The sequence below is a fragment of the Salvelinus namaycush genome, chromosome 24 (genome assembly GCF_016432855.1).
Source record: "Salvelinus namaycush isolate Seneca chromosome 24, SaNama_1.0, whole genome shotgun sequence".
NCBI classification, from domain to species: Eukaryota; Metazoa; Chordata; class Actinopteri; order Salmoniformes; family Salmonidae; genus Salvelinus; species Salvelinus namaycush.
Genome location: NC_052330.1, coordinates 26631304 through 26656686, shown reverse-complemented (window position 1 = coordinate 26656686; position 25383 = coordinate 26631304). Strand labels below are relative to the sequence as shown.

General features: G+C 43.8%; 1 protein-coding gene across 1 annotated transcript in view; it reads left to right on the top strand.

Annotated features, from left to right (window-relative positions):
- Window positions 1-25383, top strand: part of LOC120019374 (1-phosphatidylinositol 4,5-bisphosphate phosphodiesterase beta-4-like) — a 108219-nt gene that overhangs the window by 16796 nt on the left and 66040 nt on the right. Inside the window, exon 2 of the mRNA XM_038962664.1 lies at window positions 14652-14724. The gene's annotated coding sequence lies outside the window, so the exon portion shown is untranslated. The remainder of the gene's footprint in view (window positions 1-14651; window positions 14725-25383) is intronic.

The window sequence follows — 25383 nt, the reverse complement described above, 5'->3', positions numbered from 1 at the left end:
ATGCTGCTCAAACACACGACTGGCTGCCTAGATAAATGACTAGATAAACTAAAGGACTGAATGCTGCTCAAACACACGACTGGCTGCCTAGATAAATGACTAGATAAACTAAAGGACTGAATGCTGCTCAAACATGACTGGCTGCCTAGATAAATGACTAGATAAACTAAAGGACTGAATGCTGCTCAAACACATGACTGGCTGCCTAGATAAATGACTAGATAAACTAAAGGACTGAATGCTGCTCAAACACACGACTGGCTGCCTAGATAAATGACTAGATAAACTAAAGGACTGAATGCTGCTCAAACATGACTGGCTGCCTAGATAAATGTCTAGATAAACTAAAGGACTGAATGCTGCTCAAACACATGACTGGCTGCCTAGATAAATGACTAGATAAACTAAAGGACTGAATGCTGCTCAAACACATGACTGGCTGCCTAGATAAATGACTAGATAAACTAAAGGACTGAATGCTGCTCAAACACATGACTGGCTGCCTAGATAAATGACTAGATAAACTAAAGGACTGAATGCTGCTCAAACACATGACTGGCTGCCTAGATAAATGACTAGATAAACTAAAGGACTGAATGCTGCTCAAACACATGACTGGCTGCCTAGATAAATGACTAGATAAACTAATGGACTGAATGCTGCTCAAACATGACTGGCTGCCTAGATAAATGACTAGATAAACTAAAGGACTGAATGCTGCTCAAACACATGACTGGCTGCCTAGATAAATGACTAGATAAACTAAAGGACTGAATGCTGCTCAAACACATGACTGGCTGCCTAGATAAATGACTAGATAAACTAAAGGACTGAATGCTGCTCAAACACATGACTGGCTGCCTAGATAAATGACTAGATAAACTAAAGGACTGAATGCTGCTCAAACATGACTGGCTGCCTAGATAAATGACTAGATAAACTAAAGGACTGAATGCTGCTCAAACATGACTGGCTGCCTAGATAGATGACTAGATAAACTAAAGGACTGAATGCTGCTCAAACATGACTGGCTGCCTAGATAAATGACTAGATAAACTAAAGGACTGAATGCTGCTCAAACACATGACTGGCTGCCTAGATAAATGACTAGATAAACTAAAGGACTGAATGCTGCTCAAACATGACTGGCTGCCTAGATAAATGTCTAGATAAACTAAAGGACTGAATGCTGCTCAAACACATGACTGGCTGCCTAGATAAATGACTAGATAAACTAAAGGACTGAATGCTGCTCAAACACATGACTGGCTGCCTAGATAAATGACTAGATAAACTAAAGGACTGAATGCTGCTCAAACACATGACTGGCTGCCTAGATAAATGACTAGATAAACTAAAGGACTGAATGCTGCTCAAACACATGACTGGCTGCCTAGATAAATGACTAGATAAACTAAAGGACTGAATGCTGCTCAAACACATGACTGGCTGCCTAGATAAATGACTAGATAAACTAAAGGACTGAATGCTGCTCAAACACATGACTGGCTGCCTAGATAAATGACTAGATAAACTAAAGGACTGAATGCTGCTCAATCACATGACTGGCTGCTTAGATAAATGACTAGATAAACTAAAGGACTGAATGCTGCTCAAACACATGACTGGCTGCCTAGATAAATGACTAGATAAACTAAAGGACTGAATGCTGCTCAAACACATGACTGGCTGCCTAGATAAATGACTAGATAAACTAAAGGACTGAATGCTGCTCAATCACATGACTGGCTGCCTAGATAAATGACTAGATAAACTAAAGGACTGAATGCTGCTCAAACACATGACTGGCTGCCTAGATAAATGACTAGATAAACTAAAGGACTGAATGCTGCTCAAACACACGACTGGCTGCCTAGATAAATGACTAGATAAACTAAAGGACTGAATGCTGCTCAAACACATGACTGGCTGCCAAGAACAAGGCTGACGTGTTACGTATTCCTAACCAATTGTGTTTTTTTTTTGTTTCTTTGCGTTGTCTGTAACTTATTATTTTTACTTATTTTGTGCATAATGTTGCTGCTACTGTCTCTTATGACCGAAAATAACTTCTGGACATCAGGACTGCGATTATTCACCACGGACTGGCAGAATACTTTTTTTCCTTTAACGAGTCCGACGAGCCCGTCGTGAATGATATACTGCTTCCCCGGCCAAAGGCCACTTTCAAGGAGTGGGACTCTAACCCGGAAGCTTATAAGAAATCCCGGTTCTGATGCTCGTCGAATGTGGCAGGGCTTGCAAACTACTACAGACTACAAAAGGAAGCACAGCCGAGAGCTGCCCAGTGACACGAGCCTACCAGACGAGCTAAACTACTTCTGTGCTCGCTTCGGCTGTGCTTCCCTTTGTAGTCTGTAATGGTTTGCAAGCCCTGCCACATCCGACGAGCATCAGAGCCGGTGTAGCACGATTCCATCTTAGTGCTGTATTGACGCTTTGCCTGTTTGATGGTTCGTCGGAGGGCAAAGCAGGATTCTTTAAAAGCATCCGGGTTAGAGTTCCACTCCTTGAAAGCGGCAGCTCTAGCCTTTAGCTCAGTGCGGATGTTGCCTGTAATCCATGGCTTGTGGTTGGGGTATGTACGTGCGGTCACTGATCACTGACTAGATAAACTAGAGATTCTTTCACCAGGGCTTCTCTCAGTCTGAGGAGAGAAAGAGAGGGGGGAGAGGGAGAAAGAGAGAGAGCTGTGGTTTGTTGCTGCAGAATGCACATGGACACTTGAAGCCACTGTGAAGGATGGGGCCTAAGCACAGACCTGGCAGACAGACAGACTGAAACTATTTACAGTACCAGATAAAAGTTTAGATGCACTTACTCATTCCAGGGTTTTTCTTACCTTTTTTGCTATTTTCTACATTGTAGAATAATAGTGAAGACATCAAAACTATGAAATTACATTTATGGAATCATGAAAAAGTGTTAAACAAATCAAAATATATTTTATATTTGAGATTCTTCAAAGTAGCCACCCTTTGCCTTGATGACAGCTTTGCACACTCTTGGCATTCTCTCAACCAGCTTCACCTGGAATGCTTTTCCAACATTCTCGAAGGAGTTCCCACATATGCTGAGCACTTGTTGGCTACTTTTCCTTCACTCTGCGGTCCAACTCATCCCAAACCATCTCAATTGGGTTGAGGACGTGTGATTGTGGAGGCCAGGTCATCTGATGCAGCACTCCATCACTCTCCTTGGTCAAATAGCCCTAAAACAGCCTGGAGGTGTGTTTTGGGTCATTGTCCTGTTGAAAAACAAATGCTAGTCCCACTAAGCCCAAACCAGATGGGATGGCGTATCGCTGCAGAATGCTGTGGTAGCCATGCTGGTTAAGTGTGCCTTGAATTCTAAATAAATCACAGACAGTGTCACCAGGAAATCACCCCCACACCATAACACCTCCTCCTCCATGCTTCACAGTGGGAACCACACAGGCAGAGATCATCCATTCACCTACTCAGCGTCTCACAAAGACACGTGGTTGGAACCAAAATCTCTAATTTGGGCTCATCAGACCAAAGGACAGATTTCCACCGGTCTAATGTCCATTGCTCATGTTTCTTGGCCCAAGCAAGTCTCTTCTTCATATTGGTGTCTGTTACTTGAACTCTGTGAAGCATTTATTTGGCTGCAATTTCCGAGGCTGGTAACTCTAATGAACTTATCCTCCGCAGCAGAGGTAAATCTGGGTCTTCCTTTCATGTGGCGGTCGTCATGACAGCCTGAATGCGCTTGATGGTTTTTGCGATTACACTTGAAGAAACTTTAAAAGTTCTTGAAATGTTCCACATTGACTGACCTTCATATCTTAAGTAATGACTTTCGTTCTCTTTGCTTATTGTGAAATGTCAGAATAATAGAGAGAATGATTTATTTCAGCTTTTATTTCTTTCATCACATTCCCAGTAGGTCAGAAGTTTACATATACTCAATTAGTATTTGGTAGCATTGCCTTTCAATTGTTGAACTTGGGTCAAATGTTTCGGGTAGCCTTCCACAAGCTTCCCACAATGAATTGGGTGAATGTTGGCCCATTCCTCCTGACAGAGCTGGTGTAACTGAGTCAGGTTTGTAGGCCTCCTTGCTCGCACACGATTTTTCAGTTCTGCCCACAAATTTTGTGTGGGATTGAGGTCAGGGCTTTGTGATGGCCACTCCAATACCTTGACTTTGTTGTCCTTAAGCCATTTTGCCACAACTTTGGAAGTATGCTTGGGGTCATTGTCCATTTGGAAGACCCATTTGCGATCAAGCTTTAACTTCCTGACTGATGTCTTGAGATGTTGCTTCAATATATCCACATAATTTTCCTGCCTCATGATGCCATCTATTTTGTGAAGTGCACCATGATACAGTGAATTATAAGTGAAATAATCTATCTGTAAACAATTGTTGGAAAAATGACTTGTCATCCACAAAGTAGATGTCCTAACCGACTTGCCAAAACTATAGTTTGTTAACAAGAAATGTGTGGAGTGGTTGAAAAACGAGTTTTAATGACTCCAACATAACTTTATTTAATCTTCCGACTTCAACTGTGTGTATATACACTTTTGACTGGTACTGTGTGTGTATGTGTGTATATATATTATTTTGACTGGTACCGTATATGAAAAAACTAAATGTTCTATTAGTCTGTGGACTTCCGATGCAGAAACAAACACAACATGTAAACATACAAAAGCTCAGTCGCTCGTTGTGACTCTGAGTCTACTGAGTTAGTATATTGGTGGAACTGAACCAAAGCCAGGCATATGTCAAAGACTTCCTGTGCTTATTTACTTGATACTACTTTATTTAGGCCTGCTGTCACGATCATTGTTGTAAGAATCGGACCAAAATGCAGCGTGGTTTGGGTTCATCATCTTTTTTACGTGAACCGGCAAAAAAACAATAAAGAACAAAACGAACGTGAAGCTATACAGTGCTCAAGGCAACTATACACAAACAAGATCCCACAACAAACAGGTGGGAAAAGGCTGCCTCTATATGATCCCCAATCAGAGACAACAATAGACAGCTGCCTCTGAGTGGGAACCATACCAAGCCAACCTAGAAATAAAGAAACTAGAATGCCCACCCCAGTCACACCCCGACCTAACCAAAATAGAGAATAAAGGATCTCTAAGGTCAGGGCGTGATAGTATCCCGCCAAAGGTGCGGTCTCCGGCCGCAAAACCTGACTCTACAGGGGAGGGTCCGGGTGGGCATCTAGCCTCGGTGGCGGCTCCGGTGCGGGACGTAGACCCTGCTCCGCTCGCGGATCCGCCCTCTTCGGTGGCAACTCTGGTGCGGGGATCGTCGCCGGAAGCTCCGGACCTTGGATTGTCGCCGGAGGAACCGGACCGTGGATCGTCGCCAGAGGAACCGGACCGTGGATTGTCGCCGGAGGAACCGGACCGTGGATCGTCGCCGGAGGAACCGGACCGTGGATCGTCGCCGGAGGAACCGGACCGTGGATCGTCGCCGGAAGCTCCGGACCGTGGATCGTCGCCGGGGACTCCGGACCGTGGATCGTTGCCGGAAAAACCGGACCGTTGATCGTCGCCGGAGGAACCCGGACCGTGGATCGTCGCTGAAGGCTCCGGACTGGGAACCCTCGCAGGAGGCTCCGGTCTGGGAACCCTCGCAGGAGGGAACCCAATCAGAGACAACGATAGAAACCAGGCCATGGATCGTCGCCGGAAGCTCCGGCCCATAGATCGTCGCCAGAGGAACCGGACCGTGGATCGTCGCCGGAGGAACCGGACCGTGGATCGTCGCCGGAGGAACCGGACCGTGGATCGTCGCCGGAGGAACCGGACCGTGGATCGTCGCCGGAGGAACCGGACCGTGGATCGTCGCCGGAGGAACCGGACCGTGGATTGTCGCCGGAGGCTCCGGACCTTGGATCGTCGCCGGACGCCCCGGACCGTGGATTGTTGCCGGAAGCTCCGGACCGTGGATCGTCGCCGGGGTCTCCGGACCGTGGATCGTCGCCGGAGGATCCGGACCGCGGATCGTCGCCGGAGGAACCCGGACCGTTGATCGTCGCTGAAGACTCCGGACTGGGAACCCTCGCAGGAGGCTCCGGACTGGGAACCCTCGCAGGAGGGAACCCAATCAGAGACAACGATAGACAGCTGCCTCTGATTGGGAACCATACCAAGCCAACCTAGAAATAAAGAAACTAGAATGCCCACCCTAGTCACACCCCGACCTAACCAAAATAGAGAATAAAGGATCTCTAAGGTCAGGGCGTGACACTTGCTTTAAACATGGATGCATGACATTCATATCATAACAAATGATAACATTAATAGGCAAAGTTTACAAACATGCCGTAACAACTTTTATTAACACATACGCTATATATACAAAAGGATGTGGACACCCCTTGAAATGAGTGGATTCGGCTATTTCAGGCACACCCATTGTTGACAGGTGTATAAAATCGAGCATACATCCATGTAATCTCCATAGACAAACATTGGCAGTAGAATAGCCTTACTGAAGAGCTCAGTGACTTTCAACGTGGCACAGTCAAAGGATGCCACCTTTCCAACAAGTCAGTTCATAAAATTTCTGCTCTGCTAGAGTCAACTGTAAGTGCTGTTATTGTGAAATGGAACCGTCTGGGAGCATCAACGGCTCAGCCGTGAAGTGGTAGGCCACACAAGCTCACAGAACGGGACCGCCGAGTGCTCGAAGCGCGTAAAATTGTCTGTCCTAGGTTGCAACACTCACTACCGTGTTCCAAACTGCCTCTGGAAGCAACGTCAGCACAATGACTGTTCGTCGGGAGCTTCATGAAACGGGTTTCCATGGCCGAGCAGCTGCACACAAGCCTAAGATCACCATGCGCAATGCAAAGTGTCGGCTGGAGTGATGTAAAGCTCGCCACCATTGAGCAGTGGAAACAAGTTCTCTGGCGTGACGAATCATGCTTCACCATCTGGCAGTCCAACAGACTGCCCCAATGCATAGTGACAACTGTAAAGTTTGATGGAGGAGGAATAATGGTCTAGGACAGTTTTTCATGATTTGGGCTGTGGCAGTAGTTTGGGGAAGGATCCTTTCCTGATTCAGCATGGCAATGCCCCTGTGCACAAAGCGAGGTCCATACAGAAACAGTTTGTCAAGATCGATGTGGAAGATATTGACTGGTCTGCAGAGACCTGACCTCAACCCCATCAAACACCTTTGGGATGAATTGGAATGCCGACTGCAAGTCAGGCCTAATCGTCCAACATCAGTGGCCGACCTCACTAATGCTCTTGTGGCTGAATGGAAGCAAGTCCATGCAGCAATGTTCCAACATTTAGTGGAAAGCCTTCCCAGAAGAGTGGAGGCTGTTATAGCAGCAAAGGGGGGACCAACTCCATGTTAATGCCCATGATTTTGGAATGAGATGTTTGATGGACATGTCTCCACATACTTTTGTCCATAGTGTATTTGACAAGGATAGTAGTGTGTTTTTTGTTCAGACTAGCAGAATAACGAGACTGAGGAATAATAACCCCAGCGTCAGCTACAGGATGGTCTGCTGCTGTCTCATTAGACTCACCTGAGTCCACCTAATGGAGGGGATGATATACACATCACACACACAGCAGCGATGCAGACACACACGCACACACACACACACACACACACACACACACACACACACACACACACACACACACACACACACACACACACACACACACAGCAGAGATGCAGACACACACACACACACACACACACACACACACATCACACACACAGCAGAGATGCAGACACACACACACACAGCAGAGATGCAGACACACACACACACACACACACACACACACACACACACACACACACACACACACACACACACACACAGCAGAGATGCAGACACACACACACACACACACACACACACACACACACACACACACACACACACACACACACACACACACACACACACACACACACACACACACACACACACACACACACAGCAGAGATGCAGACACACACACTACACACAGCAGTGTTTTCACACCGGGAGGGACACACACATACTGTATACTGAGTGACACACACATACTGTATACTGAGTGACACACACATACTGTATACTGAGTGACACACAGATACTGTATACTGAGTGACACACTGATACTGTATACTGAGTGACACACTGATACTGTATACTGAGTGACACACTGATACTGTATACTGAGTGACACACTGGCAGCAGAGCAGTGCAATTAGAGGAAGAGGAGGAGGTTGTTTACTAAAGCAGAGGTTACCATGGACCCCTTCCTACAACACACACACACACAAACATTCACCCACACACCTATTTACACGATGCATTCCACAGCATTGGAACCACCCCCATACAAATTAGCCAGAAAATAACCAAAACACAGCTTTTAAAAATCTCTGTCTCTGTGTGTATGTCTGTGTGCCTGTGTGCGGGACAGTGGTTACTAGTGGTGGTAGGTAGAAACAAGGTGGGTCGAGAGATGACGGAATGGAGTTATGTAAATGCTGAGCAATCAACACTTATAGTGTACTCCTTACCAATATTCTATTCACACAATACAATGAAGACCATGCTGTGCACCAGGAGTGTTGGATAAAGTGTTACAAAACAGGTCCTTGTGATAGTAACCCCAGACCAGACCTGACTTCCTCCCTGCACACTAATGGTGCTACTAATTAGACTGTAGAGGGGCTTAGGGGGAACTGTGTGTGTATGTGTGTGTTATTAGACAGAGAGCCCCTGACCTCATTAACAGGCAGCCTTCCACCAGTCCTTCAGGGATAGAATTTATTTAATTTATTTAACCTTTATTCAACTAGGCAAGTCAGTTAAGAACAAATTCTTATTTACAATGACGGCCTACCGGGGAACAGTGCCTTGTTCAGGGGCAGAACGACAGATTTTTACGTTGTCAGCTCGAGGATTCAATCCAGCAACCTTTCGGTTACTAGTCCAACACTCTAACCACTAGGCTACCTGCCGCCCCATCTGCTCTATTCCTTTTACACTGGAGAACATCTCTCTAACAATCTATTTTCTCTCTCTTTCTCTCTCTCTCTGCCTCTCTCCCTCTCTCTGAATCTCTCTCTGCCTCTCTCTCTGCCTCTCTCTCTGCTTCTCTCAATTCAATTCAAGGGGCTTTATTAGCATGGGAAACATATGTTAACATTGCCAAAGCAAGTGAAGTAGATAATATACAAAAGTGAAATAAACAATAAAAATGAACAGTAAACATTGCACTCACACTCTCTCTGCCTCTCTCTCTCTCTACCTTTCTCTCTGCATCTCTCTCTCTCTCTGCCTCTCTCTCTGCCTTTCCTCTCTCTCTGCCTTTCTCTCTGCTTCTTTCTCTCTCTGCCTCTCTCTCTGCCTTTCCTCTCTCTGCCTTTCTCTCTGCTTCTTTCTCTCTCTGCTTCTCTCTCCTCTTTCTCTATTCGCTGTCTTCATCTGCATTCTCTCTATATGACTTGTTAAGCAGACTATTGTAAATGTGTGTAGTGCTCTCCACAGAGAGGGTTGTGGCGTTGTGTCCAGGTCTATCTATTTCATTATGACTAGAATGGAGCTATAATGAATTGTTCTTAACCTGTCTGAGGAGTCTTACTGCACTCATAGTAATGGATGGAACATTAGAAAGTCGTACTGCGATGCCCTGCCAGTATCAGAGGCCTAGATTGTGTGCTAAGAATGTACTTTATAATGTACCACTACATACTGTTCAGTTCACATACCCTAATGCAGACCCTGCAGACACACACGCACAAACACACACATACGCCCACACATACGCACATACTCACATATGCACATACACAAACACACACACATACACACACACACAGCACATACACACATACACCATTCACAGCTCCTAAGCACTTCTACATACTATGTATCAGTATGATATCTAGACTAGGTGTGTGTGTGTGTGTGTGTGTGTGTGTGTGTGTGTGTGTGTGTGTGTGTGTGTGTGTGTGTGTGTGTGTGTGTGTGTGTGTGTGTGTGTGTGTGTGTGTGTGTGTGTGTGTGTGTGTGTGTGTGCAAAACATTTTAGCGGCCCCCATCGTGACAACGAAGAGAAAAAAATTACGTTTGAAAGTTAATTTCCTGCAATTCTACACATTTTGTAATGGTGCGGAGGGAATATTTTGCAATTTTATAACTCATTTCATGCAATTCTACCCGTTTTGCCATGGGGCAGAGAGAAAAATTTCCAATTTTGCAGCAAATCTTTTGCAATTCTACACAATTTGCCATAGGGTGGAGGCAAATGTTTGCAGTTTTTAATATGGTAACTGATGATCAATAACTGACGACCCCACCCCAGTCGGTAATTCCACCATGCTTACTACAAGTTTAGATAGCTGGCCACTAGACTAACTTATGGAAAAGGGACCATCGCTCTCTCCCAGAAGCTTGGCTGGTGTGTAAAACCCGCAATTTCAGACAAACAAAAGGTGTAATGAGGCCGCACTAAAAAAGATGTTGCATTAAACTTTCTTCATTATTCCTATAATTTTGTTGTTGTTTGTATTTTACCCCCTCGATCTCGTCTCATCACTGCAACTCCCCAACGGGCTCGGGAGAGGCGAAGGTGGAGTCATGCGTTCTCCGAAACATGACCCGCCTAACCGCGCTCCTTAACACCTGCCAGCTTAACCCGGTAGCCAGCTGCACCAATGTGTCGGAGGAAACACCGTTCAACGGTCATCCGGGGTTAGCCCACAGGCCCCCGGCCCGCCACAAGGAGTCGCTAGAGCGCGGTGAGCCAAGTAAAGCCCCCCTGGCCAAACCCTCCCCTAACCTGGACAATGCTAGGCCAATTGTGTGCCGTCCTATGGGACTCCCGAACACAGCCGGTTGTGGCACAGCCCGGGATATGAACCCGGGCCCGTAGTATTATTATTATTATTTTAGTATTATTTTTGCTGACATGGGCTAATTGAGTGAGTGCTGATAAGTTAGTCTTGCCATCTTGATGTAATGTATCACTAGCCACTTTATATAATGTTTACATACCCTACATTACTCATCTCATATGTATATACTGTACTCTTTACCATCTACTGCATCTTGCCATCTTGATGTAATGTATCACTAGCCACTTTAAACAATGCCACTTCATATAATGTTTTCATACCCTACATTACTCATCTCATATGTATATACTGTACTCTATACCATCTACTGCATCTTGGCCATCACTCATGTATATATTTTTATGTACATATTCGTATTCATTCCTTTACACTTGTGTGTATAAGGTAGTTGTTGTGAAATTGTTAGGCTATATTACTTGTTAGATATTACTGCATGGTCAGAACTAGAAGCACAAGCATTTCTCTACACTCACATTAACATCTGCTAACCGTGTGTATGTGACTTGATTTGATTTGATGCACAACCACATGTATTCTATTATTCTAACTCTCAACAGTAAGTTGAAACCCCGACTAAGTTCCCTCCAAAAAAAGATAATTACAATAAAACTATTTTTATTTTGGTCGCAGGCCTACAAAATGGGGCCCACATGCCGTCAGTTGCCCAACCTGTGATGTACACCATTGTATTGGCGACACCATCATGTACATTACATCCATGATGCTAGATTAGAACACTACACAGCCCCATTCACATGCCCCAAAGCCTTAGCCCAGCTTCTCACCATATAGAGTAAGCTCATACTACACCATACAGTGCAATACGTGTGTCTGACTAGTCTTTTCAACAGCTGTGCCTAGGAAGCATTGCTAATAGTAAGAGAGGTTGATGTCAAAGTATCAGCTCTCTCACCCCATCTCTCACCCCATCTCTCGCCCCATCTCTCACCACATCTCTCACCCCATCTCTCGCCCCATCTCTGGCTTAGTCTCAGAAGTCTTGCCTAGCAGCTACTTTACCTTGAGTCCTCGCTTAGTTTCCTTTCCTCGTCTGAGTCGTCTCCTCTCTGCTCAATGATCACTGATCTGATCTGGCAGTGGAACTAATATGATGCTTGTATTTCTCCTGACTAGGGAAAAAAATGTCTCAGAATAGACCTATAGGCTCCAGACTTTTCCTGATCAGGTCATGTGACCAGGAAATACTCCTGGCCCTAGTAATACAGAAAGGAGAGAAGGTAATGAAGGGATGAGAGTATTGAGAGACAGACTAACATCCTTATTACATCAGCTCTTACCCCATCAGTCACTCCTCCCCTGCTCTCTTCACCCCATCACTCCTCCACAGTCTATCTTTAGAAGAGCAATATTCAATATTGTGGCCTACTGACCCCTCCATGACCTTCTCAGAACCCCAGCTGTCCTATGGGAGGCAGCTGGAGGGTGACGGGCGGGGCGGGATTTTCTCAGAGCCATGCTCCAATAAGAACACAGCGTTTGTATAAGGTCCCTTCAGAGCCGGCCTTACTGCGGGAGGATGGAAGGACTTGAGAAAACAAGAGCAGTGAAAGTGTGTGTCCCTCTCTCTCCATCAGTGTTTGAGTAGGAACCAATAGTCCCAGCAGGACGTTGCTGAGAGAGAGAGAGAGAGAGAGAGAGAGAGAGAGAGAGAGAGAGAGAGAGAGAGAGAGAGAGAGAGAGAGAGAGAGAGAGAGAGAGAGAGAGAGAGAGAGAGAGAGAGAGAGAGAGAGAGAGAGAGAGAGAGAGAGAGAGAGAGAGAGAGAGAGAGAGAGAGAGAGAGAGAGAGAGAGAGAGAGAGAGAGAGAGAGAGAGAGAGAGAGAGAGAGAGAGAGAGAGAGAGAGAGAGAGAGAGAGAGAGAGAGAGAGAGAGAGAGAGAGAGAGAGAGAGAGAGAGAGAGAGAGAGAGAGAGAGAGAGAGAGAGAGAGAGAGAGAGAGAGAGACTTCAGGTGGGTAGTTTTATTGCTGTAACCCACAGCTCTATATTCCACTACTGAAGTCTGCAGGTATTTTACCCTCTGTCTGTCGATACTGCAAGTGTGGCAAAGAGAACAGGAGGACTGAAATGAATAGGCTGTTTGAAGTGTGTGAGAGAGATAGAGAATGAAGGTGAATGTATGTGCGTTTGCGTGTTGAGCTCACGTGTTGTGCACCCACGTGTCTGCCGTTAGTCTCTTATACCAGCCTACACTGGTTTCCCACGTAGATGTGGCTGTGATTGATTTTAAAGCTGTGTGTCATGCCTGACTGATAATGTAAATCTCCCTCTTGCTACCAGTGTGTGTGTGCGTGTGTGTGTGTTAGAGTTCACTGGGATGGAGATTACCAACCTCTTATCTGCTAGACTAATCAACAGGAATCTCTGCTGCCTGCCTGACACTTCACCCCTCTGATGATGTTACCTGGAATAACACTGGCTGGGCCTAAAAATAAACCCACTGTTGTGATTGTGCCTGATGGAGAGAGTTCTCTGTCTGTAGAGAGAGGGGGGGAAGAAAGTAAAGAGATTGATGGAGAGATGTCCTCCTGTGAAATGAGAGGGGGGGTGGAAACATGGAAACATGGTCTGGAAACATGGAAACATGGTCTGGAAACATGGAAACATGGTCTGGAAACATGGTATGGAAACATGGTCTGGAAACATGGTCTGGAAACATGGAAACATGGTCTGGAAACATGGTCTGGAAACATGGTCTGGAAACATGGTACATGGTCTGGAAACATGGAAACATGGTCTGGAAACATGGAAACATGGTCTGGAAACATGGAAACATGGTCTGGAAACATGGAAACATGGTCTGGAAACATGGTACATGTTTAAATTGGTGACTTGGCTTTAGTCCATTTGATCTAACAGTCTAAATTCTGTCAGAGTTATCACTAAAACAGCGAGCTGATTTTCAATGCCATCTTTTCATAAATACAACAGTCTTCTCATGACACTGATCCCCCCCTTCTCACACTCTCTCTCTCTCTAATCCCTCTTTCTCCCCTTCTCTCTCACCACCCCCATGGCTTAGTACCATGTTCCCACCAAAACACTCACTGTTTAACATAGATATCAGCCTATACATGACATGCTTAGATTGCCTACCTTTTCTGGTGCCTGGCGGCTCAACAAACTGCTCTCCAACTAGAGAGGCCTGTGAAAGCCACTCTACTGAGTGGAACTGCTTGACGTACCACACAGAGCTGTTTTGACGGGCTGTGGAGGAGGCCTGTGACCGGCCTGAGAGTGGCAGAGAGGAGAGATGGAGAGCAGAGGGGAAGAGAGGTGAAGTCAATTGCATACTGTTAAGGTAGAGATGCCCATTGAACAGGAAACGATTAACTCTGGGATGCACTCTCTTCCTCTCTCTCTCACTCGCCCCCCATCCCTCTCTCTACCCCTGTCTCTCTCTCCCTCTGCTAATCGGCAGATGCAGCACTAGCTGTGTGATTTTCCAGCTCATTTCCAGCAGTCATTCCTGGTTAGGGAACATTTATGACCTTGCAGCTTGTTATTAAAAGTTGATTCTGCAGAAAAGCAGAGGGAGAGGTATGATTAAAATGTTCAGATGCAGCAGCCCAGATGCATTAATGAGTATTTCAGGATGTGTGAACTTAATCTCACTTCAGTGTTTTTCCCCTGGAGGCATTAGAGCCATCCTCACTAATGAGATGTGTTATTACTGTAACTACTAGCAGAGAGAAAATCTCTCTCTCTCTCTCCATACAGAACGTGGTCCAGTGCTGTCCTCAGCTCTCCACTGTGCCGCCTCCTCCCAGTTCAGAGCACTTCCGTCTGTCTGGTAAGAACTATACTATAGATATAACTATGATATGCTATACTATCCTATAATATACTATACCACTACTGTACTTGCTCCTACTATTCTTCACTTGTCAGTTATTACTACAGCTATACTCTACTCACTACTACTCACTCAGAGCCTAAGATTTTCACTGTACCCTGCAATCACACCTGCAACCTCTGTACATGTGACTATTTAATACTCTGAATCTACTATTACTCGACTACTTAGTCACTACACTAATGCAACTGTACCCACTTACTACTCCAACTGTAGTAGTATTTTGAGGTTAGAAATAAACAGGAGATGTTTCAAGTAAACTTCCATTGTGCTACCAAGAGTTGTATGTGAACATCTTCAGAAATCCACAGAGGTCAGGTAAACACTCAGTATTTGGTGAAAGGAGAGACAGACATTGAGAATGGGTAGGGAAGAAATCAAACATGAGGCCTACTGGTGGAAAATCGTTAATTTTGCGTTTGATGCCCAGATATGGAAAAGGAGGAGGGATATCATATTCATATATCACTTGATTTATATTAGTCAAACGAGATAAGAAGGAACATTGATTTATTAAACATCCATTCCCTTTGCTCCTTAAATTACGCTAATGTGATCGCAACATGAGAGAATATGGAATATACAAGCATAATTACCTATGCCAGCGGTTCCCAAACTTTTCAGTTTCGCTTTCGCAAATGGCGCTCCACCATTTGTGGAGTCACAGAATGTTTTTAACATGAAATATGTTAGCGGTCAAATTTAGTCCATTTTAGCAATGAATGTATCAAATTAAAGGCCTTGTATTAATATTCGAAACAATTTGCATTGTGAAAGGACTAGAAAACGACCGATAATCGGCCGAGCCAATATATCGGGCCGATATTGGCCTTTTCTAGTCTATCGGCTATCTCCCTTCTCTATTGGCTTTGCCAATAGTCCCCCTACATAGCAAAACTGCTGCTATTCCAGCCGCCTGAGCTACAAGCACTGCACAATGCAGAGGAATGTCTTGCTGGGAAAATAAACATCAGCACCTAGCAGCAAGTTAGCTCATTCTTCAACAGAAAGGTGCAGTATTGAGAAGCAGATGAATTGACACAATTACCAAAATCAAACTCCTGTTGCAAATATTAGTTTAGTTTAATTCACTAATAATAAGACTTGTGTCGTCGTACACGGACATGCATGCAATAAGCAATTAGCTAGCTAGCTAGCTAAGCAGATAGCTGTGTGACCTGTTAGCAAAAATTATGATAATTAACCATTTCATCTGTGGTGTTAGCTAGCTATATTAGCTACTCTGCTAGCTAGCTGGCTAGATAAACATGGTGCTAAGATATCATATAGGAGCTGATAGCCAACGTAGCTAGCTAACATTAGCTGGTTATCATTTTTAACATTAACAATTTTTGTCAATGAGCCATCTGACTTGCGGTGTAACCAGAGAGTTTCTAAACCTCTTTGGTGTAAGGTTAGCTATTTACTGGTGTGGCTGCAACGTATCCATAAATTGACAGTTGATTGACAGGTGTGTCCAAACTTTTGACTGGTAGTGTATATCAAGTGTATTGCTACAGTTGAAGTTCGGAAGTTTACATACACCTTAGCCAAATACATTCAAACTCAGTTTTTCACAATTCCTGACATTTTATCCTAGTAAAAATTCTCTGTCTTAGGTCAGTTAAGATCACCACTTTATTTTAAGAATGTGAAATGTCAGAATAATAGTAGAGAGAATGCTTTATTTCAGCTTTTATTTCTTTCATCACATTCCCAGTGGATCAGAAGTTTACATACACTCAATTAGTATTTGATAGCATTGCCTTTAAATTGTTGAACTTGGGTCAAATGTTTTGGGTAGCCTTCCACAAGCTTCCCTCAATAAGTTGGGTGAATTTTGGCCTATTCCTCCTGACAGAGCTGATGTAACTGAGTCAGGTTTGTAGGCCTCCTTGCTCGCAAACGCTTTTTCAGTTCTGCCCACAAATGTTCTATAGGGTTGAGGTCAGGGCTTTGTGATGGACACTCCAATATCTTGACTTTGTTGTCCTTAAGCCATTTTGCCACAACTTTGGAAGTATGCTTGGGGTCATTGTCCATTTGGAAGACCTATTTGCGACCAAGCTTTAACTTCTTGACTGATGTCTTGAGATGTTGCTTCTATATATCCACATAATTTTCCTGCTTCATGATGCCATCTATTTTGTGAAGTGCACCAGTCCCTCCTGCAGCAAAGCACCCCCACAACATGATGCTGCCACCCCCGTGCTTCACGGTTGGGATGGTGTTCTTCGGCTTGCAAGCCTGCCCCTTTTCCTCCAAACATAACGATGGTCATTATGGCCAAACAGTTATATTTTTGTTTCATCAGACCAGAGGACAATTCTCCAAAAAGTACGATCTTTGTCCCCATGTGCAGTTGCAAACCGTAGTCTTGCTTTTTTATGGCGGTTTTGGAGCAGTGGCTTCTTCCTTGCTGAGCGGCCTTTCAGGTTATGTGGATATAGGACTCGTTTTACTGTGGATATAGATACTTTTGTACCTGTTTTCTCCAGCATCTTCACAAGGTTATTTGCTGTTGTTCTGGGATTGATTTGGACTTTTCACACCATAGTACGTTCATCTCTAGGAGACAGAACGCGTCTCCTTCCTGAGCGGTATGACGGCTGCGTGGTCCCATGGTGGTTATACTTGCGTACTATTGTTTGTGCAGATGAACGTGGTACCTTTAGGCGTTTGGAAATTGCTCCCAAGGATGAACCAGACTTGCGGAGGTCTACAATTATATTTCTGAGGTCTTGGCTGATTTCTTTTGATTTTCCCATGATGTCAAGCAAAGAGGCACTGAGTGTTAAGGTAAGCCTTGAAATACATCCACAGGTACACCTCCAATTGACTCACATGATGTCAATTAGCCTATCAGAAGCTTCTAATGCCATGACATAATTTTCTGGAATTTTCCACGCTGTTTAAAACCTCTTGAAGCTAGGGGGCAGAATTTTTATGTTTGGAAAAATAACGTTCCCATTGTAAGCTGCCTATGTCTCAGGTCCAGATGCTAGAATATGCATATAATTGACAGCGTAGGCTAGAAAACACTCTAAAGTTTCCAAAACTGTCAAAATATTGTCTGTGAGTATAACAGAACTGATTTTGCAGGCGAAAACCTGAGGAAATCCAACCCGGAAGTGACTTCTATTTTGAAAAATCACTGTTCCATTGCTTGCCTTTCATCCATTTAAAGGGATATCAACCAGATTCCTTTTCCTGTGGCTTCCTCATGGCGTGAACAGTCTTTAGACATAGTTTCAATCTTTTATTTTGAAAAATTTGCGAGATTTATCAAATGCGTCAGTGGATAGGCGGATGTCCCTCCATTAGTTGTTGCGCCAGACACTCATTGCTCGACATTTTCTTTCTCTCCAGTATTGAATAGTTTACAGTCTGGTTGAAATATTATCGATTATTGATGTTAAAAACAACCTGAGGATTGATTATTAAAAACGTTTGACATGTTTTTACGACCTTTACAGATACTATATGGAATTTTCGTCAAGCCTTGATGACTTGCCTAAGGCTGTGGAATACTGAACATAACACGCCAAACAAATGGAGGTATTTTGATATAAAAAAATCTTTATCGAACAAAAAGCTTGTCTCAGAGCAGTGTGAAACGGTGATAAAATAGTTGTAGGCTCTTGCTTCTAACTTCAATATGCTCTTTAAATAAATAAAATCTTCACCACTTTTAACACCACATTACTCATGTCGCCTACAGTATATCGAAAAATATGACGTGACCCTCCCCCACTAATTACATATAGAGGATTTGAGGATTCTAAATTAAAACCAAAAGCCGCCTCATGGGTCTCCCGGTGGTGGCCGGCACGGGTATCTGTAGCAATGCATTGCGATGCGGTGACTTAGACAGCTGCGTTACTGGGGAGGACCCATCCACAAAGTATTAAAATACAGAGAGGTGTTGGTATAGGTGTATTATCCTGCTAATAGCCCATAATGGGCTATTATAATACTGTACATGGTGTCCAGGTCAGGATAACCCAAACATTTCCTTATTAAAGACTATCAGAAAGAATGTTGGTACTTATTTATTTTGATCCACAGCCATGAATGAGTGAGTCACTCAGCTTCATGTAGGTGCCGCTATATGACTGTGCCATCAACTTGATAATATATATAACGATATTTGAGGTAATTTTTTTGTAAAAAAAACGAAAGTGAGCAATTGTAATCTGAATAAAGGCCAAAATAGTACTTGTAAATGCCAAAACATTTATTTTTGTTTTTAGAGGGAGAGAAACGCTGGGCCAATTGTGCGCCGCCCTATGGGACTCCCAATCACGGTCGGACGTGATACATAATAATAATAATACTTAACTTAGAACCTAACTTAGAAATACATTTGACGATAGAATTCTCCCCCTACCCTCCAATCTAGGCAAGTATTGTCCAGCTACCTGCTAGAACAGCGGGAATGTTTCCCTAGTCAGTGCCATTATTAGTGCAATGCCCCTTAAAGTGTTGCTCTGTGCTACCCAGTGTGGCAGGGTGGGGGTCCACCCCCTCCCTCCTCCTCCTCCCTTCCCCATGGGCTAGGTCTGTCTTCTGTGTGCGGCTCTGCTGCCCATCCTGTGCCACCTGCCCTCGTGTCTTGAACCTTGTGTGCTTTCAGTGGAAACAGCTGGAGAACTGCAAGGCAATCCCATTCATTGTGTGCCACTCGGGAGCCATGACCAATATATATTGTCCTGCTAATAACAGGGTTAATAATATATCTGTGAGAATATCCAAGGGGCTTTTATTTAATTTGAAATTAATAATAATAATCGCTTTGTTTAAAAAAAAAAAAAATGTTGGAGATGATTTCGTTTTCAAATAATGTAAAATGAGCGAGAAAAAGGCCATTCTTGAACATGGGCTGAGACATTGTTACTAATTTGTAAATAAAGCCAGTTTGTTTTTAGAGGAAGAGAAACCAAAAACCTACAGTTATCTCATGGGTCTCCCAGTCAAGGCCAGCACAGGTATTGAACCAGAATGTGTAGCAACACAGCTTACACTGCTTTGCAGTGTCTTAGACCGTTGTGCCACTCAGGAGCTGTACAACATAACTGGTCAGGAGTGGGCTACAATATTAAGGTAAGAGCAAAATAATCATAACAAAATAAAATAATAAAAACCTTAGTGTAACAACAGTTTTAGTAAGTAATGCTGAAGTCGTACACAATTATCAGTTTCTATTCAGGTTTATGTCGCCCATTCATTGTCAGTTAGAGACACAGTAGGACCCAAAAGAATAATACGTGCTCTAACTCCCCCTTGCACTGGTCTTGAGCAATGAAGTGGTGACGCAGGGTACCGTACTAAACCACAAATGACCTCTAAGTACCGCAGCATAATCACAACACTTTTAGTGGAGCAACCACTGTAACATTAGCAAGTTAGCAAACCCCAGCTGGAGATCATTTATTTGGAACATCTTAGATAGTTCACTTAATAGTTATAAGATACTGTTTATAGCTGGCATACATTAGAAGTGAATTTCATACAAGTATAACTTGATCGCCTCACTTAAGTTGTGCTGCAGGAGGGACTCACCTCACAAAGCTCCCATTGTACTTGTTGTGCTTCTTTGTAAACAAACATAGGACTGGCTCAAACCCGGTAAGCTTCATAATGAAAAATCTTCATAATGAAAAAGCCTCCTAATGAAAAAACCTCATAATGAAAAAGCTTCATAATGAAAAATTATCTAATTGGGGAAATGAAGAACGCAATCTGCTTTATCTATTACCTAGTGCACAAGTTGACTGCAGGTATTTCTTTAAAAAGTACTAATAACAAAATGCTAACAGAATGCTAACAAGTAATAAGGAATCCTTATAGACAATGCTAACTAAATGCTAATGAGTGTATTGCAAACATTCTGTACAGTTTCTGACCTAAACAATACAAGTATACAAGTAACTCAAAAATGCTACTCAAAGTTTGCTGCACACACAACATGAATATTAGCCAGCAAGGCTCTTGATCCAGGAGGGGATTCTGCTGTTACCAAGCGAATGCTTGATTTTGAAAGAAGCTAAACACTTAGCTAGATGGCTAACTAGCTACTAAATTAGAAACCAAATGCACAACTGCAGAGCATTTAGCATATTTTAGACAGTTAACTTAATAGTTATAAGATATCTAGATGGCAAACATTTAGTTGTGAATTCCATACTGTAACTAGATTACCTGGCGCATGCTGCACAACAGTGAGTGTCTCACAAGGCTCCGGTTTCTTGTCGTTGTGTGATTGTAAACAAACATCACGGGACACGTGACTGGGGACTACCGTAAACTACATAAAGTGACAGATTAAATGAAGAACGCAATGCTCTTTATCTCCTAATTTATTGCACAAGTTGACTGCCGGTATTTACTTCCAAAGTTGCTACAAAAATTCAAAGAAATAGTTATTAATGGTATTGAAAAACCATCAAGTGGCTTTTTCCAAATACCCCAGTATACGGTATATACGGGATATACCGCCCAAGCCTAGGTGCCTCCCTTTCAGATGGTTAAGCACAGCACCTGTACTGTCACTGTAGGTTAATTCCATCTTGCAAAGTTTGCATTTCACCACCTTCTTATTTAACTTATCTCCTCTTACTAACATTATAGCATCATTAGGTGTTTGTTTAATAGTTATTTTTCCCTTTATAGTAATCAACGGGACCTAATGACCTTAATGTCACACCCTGATCTGTTTCACCTGTCTTCGTGCTTGTCTCCACCCCCCACCAGGTGTCTCCCATCTCCCCTCATTATCCCCTGTGTATTTATACATGTGATATCTGTTTCTCTGTTGCCAGTTCGTTTTGTCCATCAAGCCTACCGTTTTTTTACCTAAGCGGTTTTCCATTCCCTCCTGTCTTTTTCTATTGTTCTTGTTTTCTAGTTTCCCGGTTTTGACCATTCTGCCTGCCCTGACACTGAGACTGCCTTGCCTGCCGATCTGTACCTTTTGACTCTGATCTGGATTAATGACCTCTGCCTGCCCTTGACCTGTCGTTTTGCCTGCCCTTGTTCTAGTAATAAACTTTTGTTACTTCAACACTGTCTGCGTCTGGGTCTTCCCTAAAACGTGATAGTTTGTGGTAGAACGCATCTCCAAACAACTCAGCTGCCAGGACAAAATTTGAAACAACTCAAGTGGCTAGTTCAGCTATCTATCAATAAATGGGTGGGTTGTAAGTTGATCCTACTGCAACGTTTGGTTAGAGCGAGGCTGTAACTCCACTCCCTATCACATCTCCTCACATCTCTCTCCATCTCATATGACTTGCTGCTATTTACACTACTGCTACAATGAGAACTAGCTCAATGGCAATGACATTTGCTACAATGCCATAAATGTGCATAATATCTAACAAGGAGAGAGAGGGTAGGAAAAAATATGAAATGACAATGCACGTTCTGTCTGAACAACTGTGTGCGTTCTCACTTCTCAAACTACGGGCAGATTTCAGACAGGCTGATCTGAAGAATTCTTGGTCCACAAACTTACAGGATAATTCTTAGGTTGCTAAACCTATTGCTAACCTTTATTACGCATTTTAAAGCACTTCCTTCTTTCAATTTTATGATAATCATCTACAGTTGAAGTCGGAAGTGTATATACACTTAGGTTGGAGTCATTAAAACTTGTTTTTCAACCACTCCAGAAATGTCTTGATAACAAACTATAGTTTTGGCAAGTCGGTTAAGACATCTACTTTGTGCATGACACAAGTCATTTTTCCAACAATTGTTTACAGACAGATTATTTCACTTATAATTCACTGTATCACAATTCCATTGGGTCAGAAGTTTACATACACTAAGTTGACTGTGCCCTTAAGAACAAATTCTTATTTATAAGGACAGCCTACTCCTTCCTCCCTGTCAGGGAATTGAACCCCAGTCTCCCGCGTGCCCGCACGATACAGGGATTTTTTTGTTAAATCGCTCAGTACTGTACTCTCGACCGTCACGTTGTACAGCGCCATATTTTCCATTCCATCCTAACAGAAACCCAGAGGGTATTTTGTTTTTCTTGGAATAGAAACATAAAATTCTAAAAATGTATTAAGCAAGTACCAGTCAAATGTTTGGACACACCTACTATTTCCGGTCTGTCTGTTGTTGGGGGCCTGCCAGCAGTGGTTTGGGTCTTAGGGTCCCTCTAGAGTTGGGCCCTGTCCAGATTTCCATACCTTCATACCGTGCCTGTGCCATCCCGGTATATTCGGTATTACCGGTAGTGCACACAAGGGGCACATTTTTTTTTTCAAAAGTAAAATAAAAGCCCCAAATACATCTACGTGGCGTTAACAAAATATTGTTGGACGTCTAGGAACACCAACACGCTGTCATACATTACTGCAACGAGCCATCACATTGATGAGAAGTGGGACATGTACTGACCACTTAGAACATGCAGGAGAGGCACACATCAGAGAACCTAAAAACAATCATTGCTGAGAGGCTGGGGTACAGCAGGAAGGTGGGTAGCGATGACTGGCTGTCTGCTAGCGGTCATACGCAGGACTATCTGCATTGGGAATTCACTCGTCATTTTATGAGTTTTTCTTATCGTTCAAATATTTTTATTCTACATTGTAGAATAATAGTGAAGACATCACATCTATGAAATGACACACATGTAATCAGTTAAGAACAAATTCTTATTTACAAGGACAGCCTACTCCTTCCTCCCTGTCGGGGAGTTGAACCCCGGTCTCCCACGTGCCTGCATTCTCTAGTACAGCCACTATTGAAGGTGTTACGCAGAGTGGAACAGGGAAACCCAAGAGCAGACTCAGCCGAGAAGACTGGGATGAAGTAACCAAGGTATTTATTGAAACACAAGGGGAAGATGGATTACAGGCCAGGAGAAGTTCGGGTGGGTTGAAGGAAACCAGGTGCTGAGGCTGGAGCGAGAGGGGTTGGGACAGGGTAAGCATGCATCCAAGGGAGCAGTAGAGTGGGGAATCCAGGGCAGAGTAGCAGGATGACGAGACGTGGGACTGGAGACAGGGACCAGAGTCAGAGCGGGCAGAACTGTAGCGGAGAGGAAAACTGTCAGGCAAAGAAAACAGGCACAACGGGATAACAGGCTCTAGATAATAACAAACGGCTAGAAACGTAGACTGACTGAGCAGAGATTATGATCTGGTAGTGTGGAATTGCCAGGACTGAGTATTTGTAGAGGTCTTGATTATGGAACAGGTTGCAGCTGGTGGGGATCTGCTCTGACTCCAGCACACCTGTCTCCTCCCACACAATCACACACACAGAGCAAGAGGGAGAGAGCACTGGGGGAGTGGCGGCAGGTCAAGGAGACACAGGATGAGCAGTAGAGGGCGTGGCAGGAGCAGATGTAACAGAAGGCTATCAAATGCTTCTCAAAGATGCCCTCTGGTGGTCAAACTAGCACTAACTAGCATTAATGGTAAAAGTGGTTCACACTTAAATAACGTGCCATAGAATTCTGCGGCACCATGCAAGCTGCGCCGCAGTATGCTGCAACTTTTAAAGGACTAACCCCTGTAGCTAAGTGGCTAAAGTTAGCTTGCAAGATCAAGCTTCTTGGTAACAGCAGCAGAGACAATTCCCTCCTTGATTAATATCCCTGCTGCCTAATATTTGTTTTGTGCGTGCTGCAAACATGTTTTGAGATGCATAACTCTTACATAACTTTTGAGCTGGGTTGTCTGTCCTAGTAGTAAATTAGCATTTACTTGTTAGCATTCTGATAAGTGATGTTTTTGGGGCTTTTTTTACTTTTGAAAAAAAAAAGTGCCCCTTGGACCGGTAATACCGTATATCCCGGGATGGCACAGGCACGGTATGAAGGTATGGAAATCTGGACAGGGCCCAACTCTAGAGGGACCCTGAGACCCAAACCACTGCTGGCAGGCCCCCAACAACAGACAGACTGGATCTTAACACGAAAGCAGTGCGATAAGGGACGGAGTGACAAAATCACAGTGCTGATTACAGACATGATTGTAGTTGATATGCAGCCATTATCAATGTAGAGGATGTTGGCTTCAATGCCCCAATGGCATATCTAGAACCCGACTACAAGATGCCATGTCGGAAAGCCGTGACGGCCCGGATGGAGAAATTGTACAATGATTGTTCTGCAAGTACAAAGCGCGAGCTTTCAAACACCCCATACGTGACGTTAATAAAAACTTGTTGGACGTCTAAGATCACAAACACGCTGTCATACATTACTGCAACGAGCCATCACATTGATGAGAAGTGGGACATGTACTGACCACTTAGAACATGCAGGAGAGGCACACATCAGAGAACCTAAAAACGGCATTAACTGTCATCATTGTTGAGAGGGTGGGGTACAGCAGGAAGGTGGGTAGCGATGACTGGCTGTCTGCTAGCGGTCATACGCAGGACTATCTGCATTGGGAATTCACTCGTCATTTTATGAGTTTTTCTTATCGTTCAAATATCTTTTTACATTTGTCACATTCCCAGTGTGTGTGTGTAGAAACTCCCTAGTGTGACAGGGGTCTCTATAAATACACTGGGATCCCAGTCGGTCTGAACACTGCTACCAGGAGACCGGCTTGTTGTGTG